Source organism: Ceratotherium simum, chromosome 23 (genome assembly GCF_057802395.1).
Source record: "Ceratotherium simum simum isolate JZ-2026a chromosome 23, ASM5780239v1, whole genome shotgun sequence".
In the NCBI taxonomy this organism is placed as follows: Eukaryota; Metazoa; Chordata; class Mammalia; order Perissodactyla; family Rhinocerotidae; genus Ceratotherium; species Ceratotherium simum.
Genome location: NC_141922.1, coordinates 48,074,207 through 48,084,246, shown reverse-complemented (window position 1 = coordinate 48,084,246; position 10,040 = coordinate 48,074,207). Strand labels below are relative to the sequence as shown.

The window sequence follows — 10,040 nt, the reverse complement described above, 5'->3', positions numbered from 1 at the left end:
GGAATTGCCTGATTAGCACCAGTTGGGTAATCTACCTGATAGACCCCTGTCATTCCCTAAAAGAAAGTAACATTGCAGTAACCAACTCCCTTTTTTCCTGAGTACAACTTTCTTTTTCCCACTCCCTTCTGCCTATAAAAGTCTTTCATTTTGTACAGCTCCTTTCTGTCTGCTAGACTGGATGCTGCCCAACTTATGAATCATTGAATGAAGCCAATGAGATCTTTAAAATTTGTTCAGTTGAATTTGTTTTTTAACAAGGCCTACCTAGACTCATAATTGGCCCACATAACTTTTGCTACATTCTGTTAATCAAAGCAAGATTCAAATGATGGAGAGATAGAGTCCCCTCTTTTTTTTTTTTTTGTGAGGAAGATCAGCCCTGAACTAACATCCATGCCAATCCTCCTCTTTTTGCTAAGGAAGACCAGCTCTGAGCCAACATCCATTACCAATCTTCCTCCTTTTTCCCCCCCACCAAAGCCCCAGCAGATAGCTGCATGCCACAGTTGCACTTCCTTCCAGTTGCTGTATGTGGGACGCAGCCCCAGCACGGCCAGAGAAGCGGCACGTCTGTGCGCGCCTAGGATCCGAACCCGGGCCGCCAGCAGCAGAGCGCATGCACCCAACCGCTAAGCCATGGGCCAGCCCAGAGTCCACTCTTAAAGGGAGGAGCTGCTAATTAACCTGAGTTAATTACCATGAGTATAGGGAACCATTTTGCCAACAATTGACCAGGATCCATTGTATACCAATGAGAAATTTGCCATTTTGTATCTTTGGCATTGATTCATATCAAATATTGAGTCCTTTTCAAAATAACATAAAATATTGAACTATCATCATGCCACTGACTAAGTGCCCTGAGTAACTGAAAGGAGGTTTTCCAAAGCACTGAGCTGTTTCTCAAAGTTGTTTTTCAGTTATGTTAAAGAGATACAATCACCAACTGCCCTGGTCCAAACACCATTGCAAGAGTGACGCCTGTGCAGAAGGGCTGAGAAGTGTCCAAGAATTACCTTTTCTTCATTTTAATCTTAAGATCTGCACCTCAGGAGGAGCTTAAACCTTATTAGCATAACATGTGATGTATGGGAAAGCATGTTTTCAAACTACACCTGCGCAGGCTTATATCTACCTCTACATGTGATGATGAAACTTCCCTTTTGAATATCCATTCCCCATCCAAAATGAAAAGCCTCTGCTTTCCCTTGCTTGGGGAGCCACAGCTTTGGAAGTGATTCCCCATATTCTCCTTATTTGCTGCATGTAAAATTTACTTTGTGTGACTTTTTGTGTGACAACTCCTTCTGGTGAAGGCTTTGATTTCCACCTACCAAGAAGTGAGCTCACATTGGTTCGGTAAAAAACACAGCACTCTGAAGAGACTCTTTATAACAGAAGAACACTATTTTTTATCCTGGGATGAATTTCTATCAAGTTTAATACTCCAGAAATCAAAATTATGAAATACAAACAAATGAACAAAAAAGAAACATCCAAAATAGGCATCCAACTACTCTGGCCATTTCACAACGTCTTGACTTAATGAGGTATCACTTATTAGTAAATGTCCAAACCAAAATGGGCTTAGAAACAGAGGAGAGTGTGACATTGAAGAAGGAGACCTGAATTTAAAAGGTGAAACAGAGTACAATGATGTTTGCCCATAATGACAATCAGGATCCTTACAAGAATAATGTGAAACACCTATTAGAAAGAATTCCAATAAATTGGCAAAAATAAAAGGATACATTTAGTTAAGCAGAAATTCATTTGTGTCAGAAATGCCATTCCACAAGGAGGCTGCAAAATGATTCATCAGAAAGTTGTTTCCAGGTTCAGAACAAGAAGGTTGGATTCCCATAGGAAGATATTTTCATGGAAGACTCCCACTGTAATTTAATACATGGCTTTACAAGGAATTAATAGGTACTTCCATTTGTATGAAAAAGGCATGTGTTTGGAATATTGATCTTGTTTCCCTATTCCATGCAATATAATTTGCAGTAAAAAAGAAAAAAATTTAGTTTGCTTACAAATCTGATTTAAGTAAGCTGTATTACTGTTATTCCAAACCACATTCCTTTCCTTAATATTTCTACTAGTAAAGAGTTTCAAGGAAGAGAAGATTTTAACCTCAATAAATTGCTCATTCAGGAACAAAATACTTATAAATTGTATTTTATTTGGTAAACATAAGATCCCTTACCCTATGTTTCTTCTGAATCTTAAGTAAAAATTTTGCTACTAGAATATGACTAAAGCATAATGCAGTCTCAAGATCTGAGAACAGACAAAAACGGCAATGGGTATAATGAACTTAGGCTGTGTTTTTTACTCTGCTCGAGTCATTCTTATTTGTTTCCATCTTCTGTCTTCAAATGTGTGTCCTGGAAATAAGAAATCTCTGTAACCAACTTTATTTAACAGCATTTTCAAAATAATAGAGAAAAAAACATTCTCCTGGGATTTCCCAAAAAACAGAAATTCTATCTTTCCTATGGGAAAAACACTGCAATGTGAAAACCAAAGCACTTCAGTGGCTAATTACGGATGGAGATGATCCCATTAGGGAGTTGGGAACTATCACTGAGACAATCTACATCCCTGGGATTGCCTTTCTGAGCACCTACAGGAGTATTGGAGTCAGCATTTTCTTTTCTTCTTTTTTTGTTTTTTCAGGAAGATCAGCCCTGAGCTAACATCTATTGCCAATCCTCCTCCTTTTCTTTTTTCCCCTTTTTCTCCCCAAAGCCCCAGTAGATAGCTGGATGTCGTAGCTGCACATCCTTCTAGTTGCTGTATGTGGGACGCGGCCTCAGCATGGCCGGAGAAGCGGTGCGTCGGTGCGCGCCCGGGATCCGAACCTGGGCCGCCAGTAGTGGAGCACGCGCACTCAACAGCTAAGCCACGGGGCCGGCCCCTATAATGCTATAAACCAAGGTGACTGCAATAAAAAAAAGAACCTGGGGCACCCCCAGTTGCAGCTGGGGACGGGGCTGAATCTGGCTGGAAGCAGAGCGGGCTATGAACTTATTCCAAAGGTTTGAGTCAAAAGATTTAGATTTGGCCACAATAAATAACACCTACCTGAGTCTCTGACCAAAGATACTTGCATTTTAATTTGGCAAAGTTCATGTCTGAAAATTAAGTCCCACTGAAAAAGAGAAGGGGAAAAAAGAGGAGCTCGGTAACTCACTAATAAAGAAACAGAAAAAATAATGAAACCTCATGTTCACTTTTGTCCTATTTACAGCCACTGCAAGTTGGCTTCTTTAAATTTTTAAATGTAATATAATTCAATATACCAAGGTCAACCCTCACTGTGCTTCAGAATTGCCTAGGAAGCTTTTCAATGGTACATATATCTGGGTGCACCCAGAGATGCAGGTGCAGTGGGTCTGGGGTCGGGCCTGGACATCCATTTTTTTAGATACCCCACTGGTGAGTCTGGTGGACATACAAGTAAAGAAACACTACACCAGTGCCAAGTGCCTTCCCACCTGCTACCTCAATCAGTCTTCATAACAACCCAGTGAGGGGAAGTGTTATCATCTCCACTTTCCAGCTGAGTAAAACTTCAGTGATGTTAACTACCCACAAGGCCACATGGATAGTACTGGGCAGAAATTCAAACCCAGGTTTCCTTCTAGCTCATACTTCTTGCCTGTATTACCAACTTAACTGATACTGCCATCATTTCTGAGTCCTAGGTATATATGCTACATGTGTGTATCTAGAAAACTAACATGGAGTGAGGCAGATGTCCCTAGAGACTGCTTATGAGTACGGAGCACTTCTCTGAAAAAGTCTTGTCCTCCACAGCAATTCAAGGGCAGAGTTCAGCATCTGGGCAAGAACTTTGGATGGCAGAAATGGCACAGGAGCTTCTATATAGTCTCGTGTAAACTTTGCAGTCACCCAGAGGGGTATCAGCATTGTCCTAAATTTACAAGCCCTTGAATTTCATAAACAGTAGTAGCAGAGCCAGGATCTGAGGGCAGCCAAGTACACCTTCAGAGCCTGGGTTCTGCTTCCTCCACTGTAAGCCCCCAGTGGGACCTTTAATCCGCAGGCGTCACTAATTGATTTCTTTCCAGATCTGAAGTGCTGCCTCCTTGCTAGGGCCATGAAGCCTGCAGGAAAGGCATCCCCACGGCACTTTTGAACGGGTGGCTCCCAGCTTTGTGGGCAATTATCTTCCTCCAGTTGCTGAGAAACATCTGCAGCCTGTGGTGGTAACTCCTCTGAGCTGTATTTCTTTTGGTGCTAAAATAAAACACAGCAGCAACAAGTCATGGAAACAGGATACAGCTCACCAGAGGGAGGTAGTTTTGTTTTCTAAGAGGAGGGCTGGAGATTTTCTTTCTGCCATGATTCTCAGGCCGAATCTGTTTTAGTAGGTAGGACACTGTCTCTGCTGTGACAGTCAGGAAGTTACAAGGCAAACCCCCAACCTCTAGGGACTTTTAGCTAGAATGAAGCCCATGCAGCTGCCTGAAGGTCAGCTAACAACAGTCTAAGACACCCTGGTGAGGAGACTGCCAAGTGCAGGTCCTCCCTGGACATCACAGCTGGTGGTAGGTCGAGTTTATGGCAAAAATCACCATTTTTCAAAAGCACGTCCACTAGTGTTCTCCAGTTGATTTTGCAGCCAACATGCAAGGTGATTTGAATATAAAATATGGAAATAAATCCCAAGGCTTGAAAGGCTGCCAGCCAACTTCATCACTAGGGACCACTCTGTGGAAGGAGTTTACTTAATTGAATATTTCCCAGTGTTTGGCCATTTCCCAGTCTGGAAAGACCCGGGCGGGGGGGGGGGGGGGGCGTTGGAAAATCTCTCTTCACTGTCTCAAATCTGGCAGTTTGACTTAATAACAGAAAACTTCACAAAATAAAAAACTTCAGAAAGAAATTGGGCACCAACCTGCGCCATGCATGGCTTAAACTTCTCTGCAAAAAGGAAAAAAAAAATGTCTGGGTGCCTCAAGGTAATGTTGAGTCTAAAGCCAAGTAGGGCGCTTTTGAACTAATTTCACTTTAGGAAAGTAGGCTAAATTTAAAGCACCAAGAACGGTGTTATCTAATACAGAATGCAAAAAGGGACTCAAACTCTTACTGCTTTGTACCCAAATTATTTCTGAAAAATTATACAACATAACCTATGGTGTTAACAGTCAGGATAGTGGCTATCCTTAAGGGAGACACAGAGAGGCCTTCTTGGGTGCTGGTTACATGAGTGTTTAGATTGTGAAAATTCATCAAAATGAATATTTAATTATTTGTGGACCTTTCTGTATGATGTTATATTTCACTAAGAAGTTAATTAAAAAATCTGTATACCCCAAGGTCAGCAATTTTTTTCTCAAAGGAACAGATAGTAAATAGAGTCTCTGCTACAATTACTCAGCTCTGCCCTTGTAGTGCAGAAAGGAATGGATGTGACTGTGTTCCAATAAAACTTTATTTACAAAAAAAGACTGGACAGTTGTTTATGCACCCCTGCTATATCCTCCTTATACATTTTTAAATTATCTAAAAATTTCATTTTAAATTTAAATAGCTGCAAAGGATGTACTCCAGCTTATTGTACATACTGACATTTAAAAATAAGACATCATTCTTTTACATCATTTTTTTAAAGATAGCCAATAGAATCTATATACCATCATAATTTGATACTGACCAGCAATAATAGGAACCAGCTTTTCTGTAAGAGTTGGATGTTTTACATAGTTTCTTTTTCTCCTTGAATACCCATCTCCATCCCCACCCCACAGAATTTTACCCTAAGGGAGCATAAGTTTATACTACTTTGCCTTAATATCCTTTTATGCAACAATAAGAACAAAAGTTATAAATTTAAATTATCTTTCAATAATTTAATACTGAATATTAAATATGTCTCTGAGTATTTAAATAATTTATTCTGAGTATAATAAAAATTTATTCTGGATTGAGTAATCATTATCATTAACACCCTAACTGATTATAATGTTTCAAATATATTATACATTATGAAAAGTAATTGTTAAATATAAAAAAGTAAACTTGTAGTATTGGAAATGCATCTCATTAAGATAATAATATTTCACTAACAACCCCCTTATGGATTTATATATTTATAGATGAATATTACCTATTTTTTGAGTGGATCAGCATCAGTTCTGGTCTTTGTTTTTTTATAGGTCAAAGTCTTACCAAAACCAAAGTGGGTTTGCCTCCTGGAGAGTTAAATCAGACTCTCCACCAGAAGTAGTTATCACACCAAGTGAAGTATATTTGCAGCAAAGAGGAGACCATGCAGAATCATTTCCAAAGTCATGGCTCCCCAAACAAAGGGAAGCAAGGACCATTTATTTTGGATGGGGAATGAATACTCACAAGGGAAAGGTGGGTCTTTGCTTGCGCAGGCTCAGTTGGAAAACATGCTTCCACATACACTGCAGGTTATGGTAATGAGGCCTAAGCTCCTCTTGGAGAGATCTTAGCATTAAAAATAAGGCAAAAGTCAGGGGTATAGCTCTTGTGGTGAGGCTTGGTCTGCTTCAGGGTGGTTGGTGATTGCATCTCTTTAACATAACAAAAGAAAAAAAAGCCAATTTGGAAAAACAGTAGAATGCTGCTGAACCCACCCTTGAGTTCCTCAGGGCAGTCAGTGACAAAATCTCTCCTCTAGTTTTATCCTGCTCCTCATTCTTGAGGGGCACAGGTTGAAGGTCCACTTTCTGTAACTACTTCTTACTGGGCATAGGTGTTGTCATAGGGACCACTAGAGAAAAAGAATGTCCAGATAATCTCAGATAGGTTTGTGGGTAACCACAGGCATAGTCCCAAGTTGTTTGTAACAACTATCTGTACCTGTATAGCCCCAATGCATTTAGTATATGTTTAGGATCTGGGCATACTTCCCACCCACCCCCCCCCCACTCCAGATTCTGCCAGCTCTTTTATGGTCTAGATACTGGGTTGCCCATCCTTCTCTGATGGACCTAGTCTTGCTGCCCAGGAACATGCAACCTCTTTGGAGGCATACCATGGCTAAATGGTATGTGGTTGGTTAGGATCCAGGGCAGAACCTGGGGTGGACAGCCAGTCATTCAAAGGTTGACAGGTCATTGGGATTTACTTATCTTTATAGTGTCGCCAGAACAAGAGTTTCAAATCAGAGAGTGGTTTGTAGGAACACATCAATTGTTTGTGATGATTTCTCTTGATGTTCAGGCATGGACACCTTTTTTACCCTTGTGTGGTGGATCCAAGCGGTGACAGCTTCTAATTTTAGGGAAGAGTGAGTGGTTAGAAACACCAAGTGAGGCCCTACCCAAATAGGACTTAGCTGATCTTGGGACGAACTGCTTTTCCAAGTTTAAAGATAGACCCAATCTCCAGGTTCATATGGGTGGAATTTGACCTCTGTAGGCCAGGGAAGACAGAAGTTTCCATATTTATTGAGTGCATCTGCTACCTGCTTCAGATTGATTTTGTGTTTGATTGCCATGGAAACCTCTGCATCTGGGTTTGTGAATGAATCTGAATCTTTAGAGAACGGCCTCCCATAGGTCATTTCAAAGGGGCTAAGCTGCAGTTTGCCTTTTGAAGCTGCCCTTGTCCGAGTGAAGGCGATTGGCAGTAATTTCAGCCAACGTTCCTGTGTCTTTTGGCACAATTTAGCCAAGGTTTTCTTTAAAGTTTGATTGGCCCGCTCAGTTTTTCCAGATGATTGTGGTCTCCATGTGGTGTGTAGCCTCCATTTAATTTTTAAAACTGTGGCTACTTCAGAGGGTATTTTTGATATGAATTCTGGCCCATTGTCACTCTGAATTGATCTAGGCAACTCAAAATGAGGAATTATTTCTTTTAACACTTTTGTTACCTCATTCATCCTTTCTTTTTTTTTTTATTTTTTTGAGGAAGATCGGCCCTGAGCTAACATCTGCCAATCCTCCTCTTTCTGCTGAGGAAGACTGGCCCTGGGCTAACATCTGTGCCCATCTTCCTCCACTTTATATGGGACACCGCCACAGCATGGCTTGACAAGCAGTGCATCCTTGCGCGCCCAGGATCCGAACCGGCGAACGCCAGGGCGCCACAGCGGAGCTCGCGCACTTAACCACTTGCGCCACCGGGCTGGCCCCCTCATTTGTCCTTTCTGACCTACAAGGAAAGGCTTCAGTCCACTCAGTAAATGTATCCACAAACACCAAGAAGTATTTGTACCCTCCAGGGGCAGTGGGCATAACAGTAAAATCAACTTGCCAGTCTTCTCCCCGTAAAGTTCCCCAAATTTAAGTGGCTTTGGCCAGGGAAGGTACAGGAGGTCTCGTTTGTACATTTTTCTTCTGGCAATAAAAGTACTGCCCAGTTATTTTTTTCAATAAGTTCTTTTATACCTGGAGTGCTTATGACCTTTGTCAGCCATAGGTATAAAGTCTCTTTTCCATAATGGGTAGAATCATGAGCACTCTTAAGGAGCCCCAAAGCTGTTTGTTTGGGGACCCAAATCTTCCCTCCTTGCTTTATCATCCAGCCCTTGACTATTGGGGACCACTGGTAACCCTGTGTAGTGGCTTCCCTTACTTCATCAGGGGAATACACTAGTATAAGTTCATAGAAGGGTAGAGTGGGGATTAATGGTAATTGGAAAAGCTTTCCTGATATACTGGCTCTTTTTGCAGCTGCATCTGCCAAGTTATTTCCTTTTATGGTCTCTGATTACCCCCTTTGATGGCCTGTACAATGGACCACAGCTATTTCCTTGGGGCCCTATACCAATTCTAGCAGGTTAAAGATCTCTGGCCCATGTTTAATTTCTTTACTGCTGCTGTTAAGAAGTTCTCTTTCTTTCCAAATGGCTCCGTGAGCATGAATTACAGAGAAGCATATTTAGAGTCTGTGTATACTGTTCTACAAACCATACTTCCTCTGCATTAGGTAATTGTTCACTCTGGAAATCTCTGTGGATAGAGTAAACCTGATCAATCACTTCTGGGCAGGCATGGGCAATAGGCCCATTGAATCAGGAAGCAGGGTAGCTGGGTTTAAGGTATGATAGGGTTTTAAAGAAATCTGAGGGAAATCTAGCAGCATAGCTTGATATTGTAGTATTCTATTCTGGGATAGCCATAGATGTCCTTTAATCTCTAGTAGGCTAGAGTCTTGATGGGGGGGTCCACACCATCATAGCTTGGCCCATAGTCAGTTTTTCTGCTTTCTTGATTAAAAGGCAGGTGGCAGATACAGCTCTCAAGCATGGGGGTCATCCTTTCACCACAGTGTCTAGCTGCTTTGATAAATAGGCTACCACTCTTTTTTGGGGTTCCAATATTTGGGTTAGTACTACTGTAGCTATTCCCTGTCTTTCATGAACATATAGGTCAGATGTTTTGCTCAGGCCTAGTAAGGCCAGTGCAGGTGCTTCTACTAACAAGCTTTTAAGCTTATTGAAAGCTTGGTCACATAGCTTATCCCGTTGAAAGAGGTCCATTTCTGGCCCCTGTAGTTTATTATAGAGAGGCTTAGCAATTAATCCAAAGCTAGGGATCCAAATGTGGCAAAAGCCAGCCATCTCCAAGAATCCTCATAGCTGCCTAGAGTTTCAGTGGCTCTCTTGAGGAAGGCTGCATTGCCCTTTAGAACTGATAAACCCCAAATACTTTACAGTCTCTAGATATTTGTGCCTTCCCCTTAGACACTTTATATCCTTTACTGGCTAAGAAGTTTAACATATTCAACTCAATTCTGACACTATCTACCTGGAGATAGAATCAGATCCCGCAAGTTAGGAGTTCAGTCCCACAGGACTGAAGCCGGGTACCCGAGGGATACTGTAGATATTAAATCAATTTGCTATTTTTCCTGTTTAGCTTGAGGGGTGACTCAGGGTTCTGAAGGACTTGTGAGCTTGTTTTGCAGAAGAAAGAGAATGCCTTTGGTGAGGTTGCAATCACTGGATGGCCATCTGGCCCTCTGGCCCTCAGCAGCTGTTGAAGCCCAGAAGTCAGATTGCCCAGAGGGTTATTGGGAGTGACCCC

The 10,040-nt window shown here is 41.6% G+C and overlaps 1 long non-coding RNA gene across 2 annotated transcripts; it reads right to left on the bottom strand.

The window, feature by feature from the left end:
• Window positions 1–1,432: 1,432 nt before the first annotated feature.
• Window positions 1,433–6,902, bottom strand: LOC147914028 (uncharacterized). Of its 2 annotated transcripts, XR_015555935.1 has the most exons (4): window positions 6,642–6,902; window positions 6,391–6,492; window positions 3,094–3,160; window positions 1,433–2,393 (listed from the first exon to the last, which is right to left on the bottom strand). It is a non-coding gene; the product is annotated as an uncharacterized LOC147914028 (long non-coding RNA). The 2 variants fall into 2 exon arrangements; XR_015555934.1 differs by having other exon boundaries at window positions 6,391–6,902.
• Between the last annotated feature and the right edge of the window lie 3,138 nt (window positions 6,903–10,040).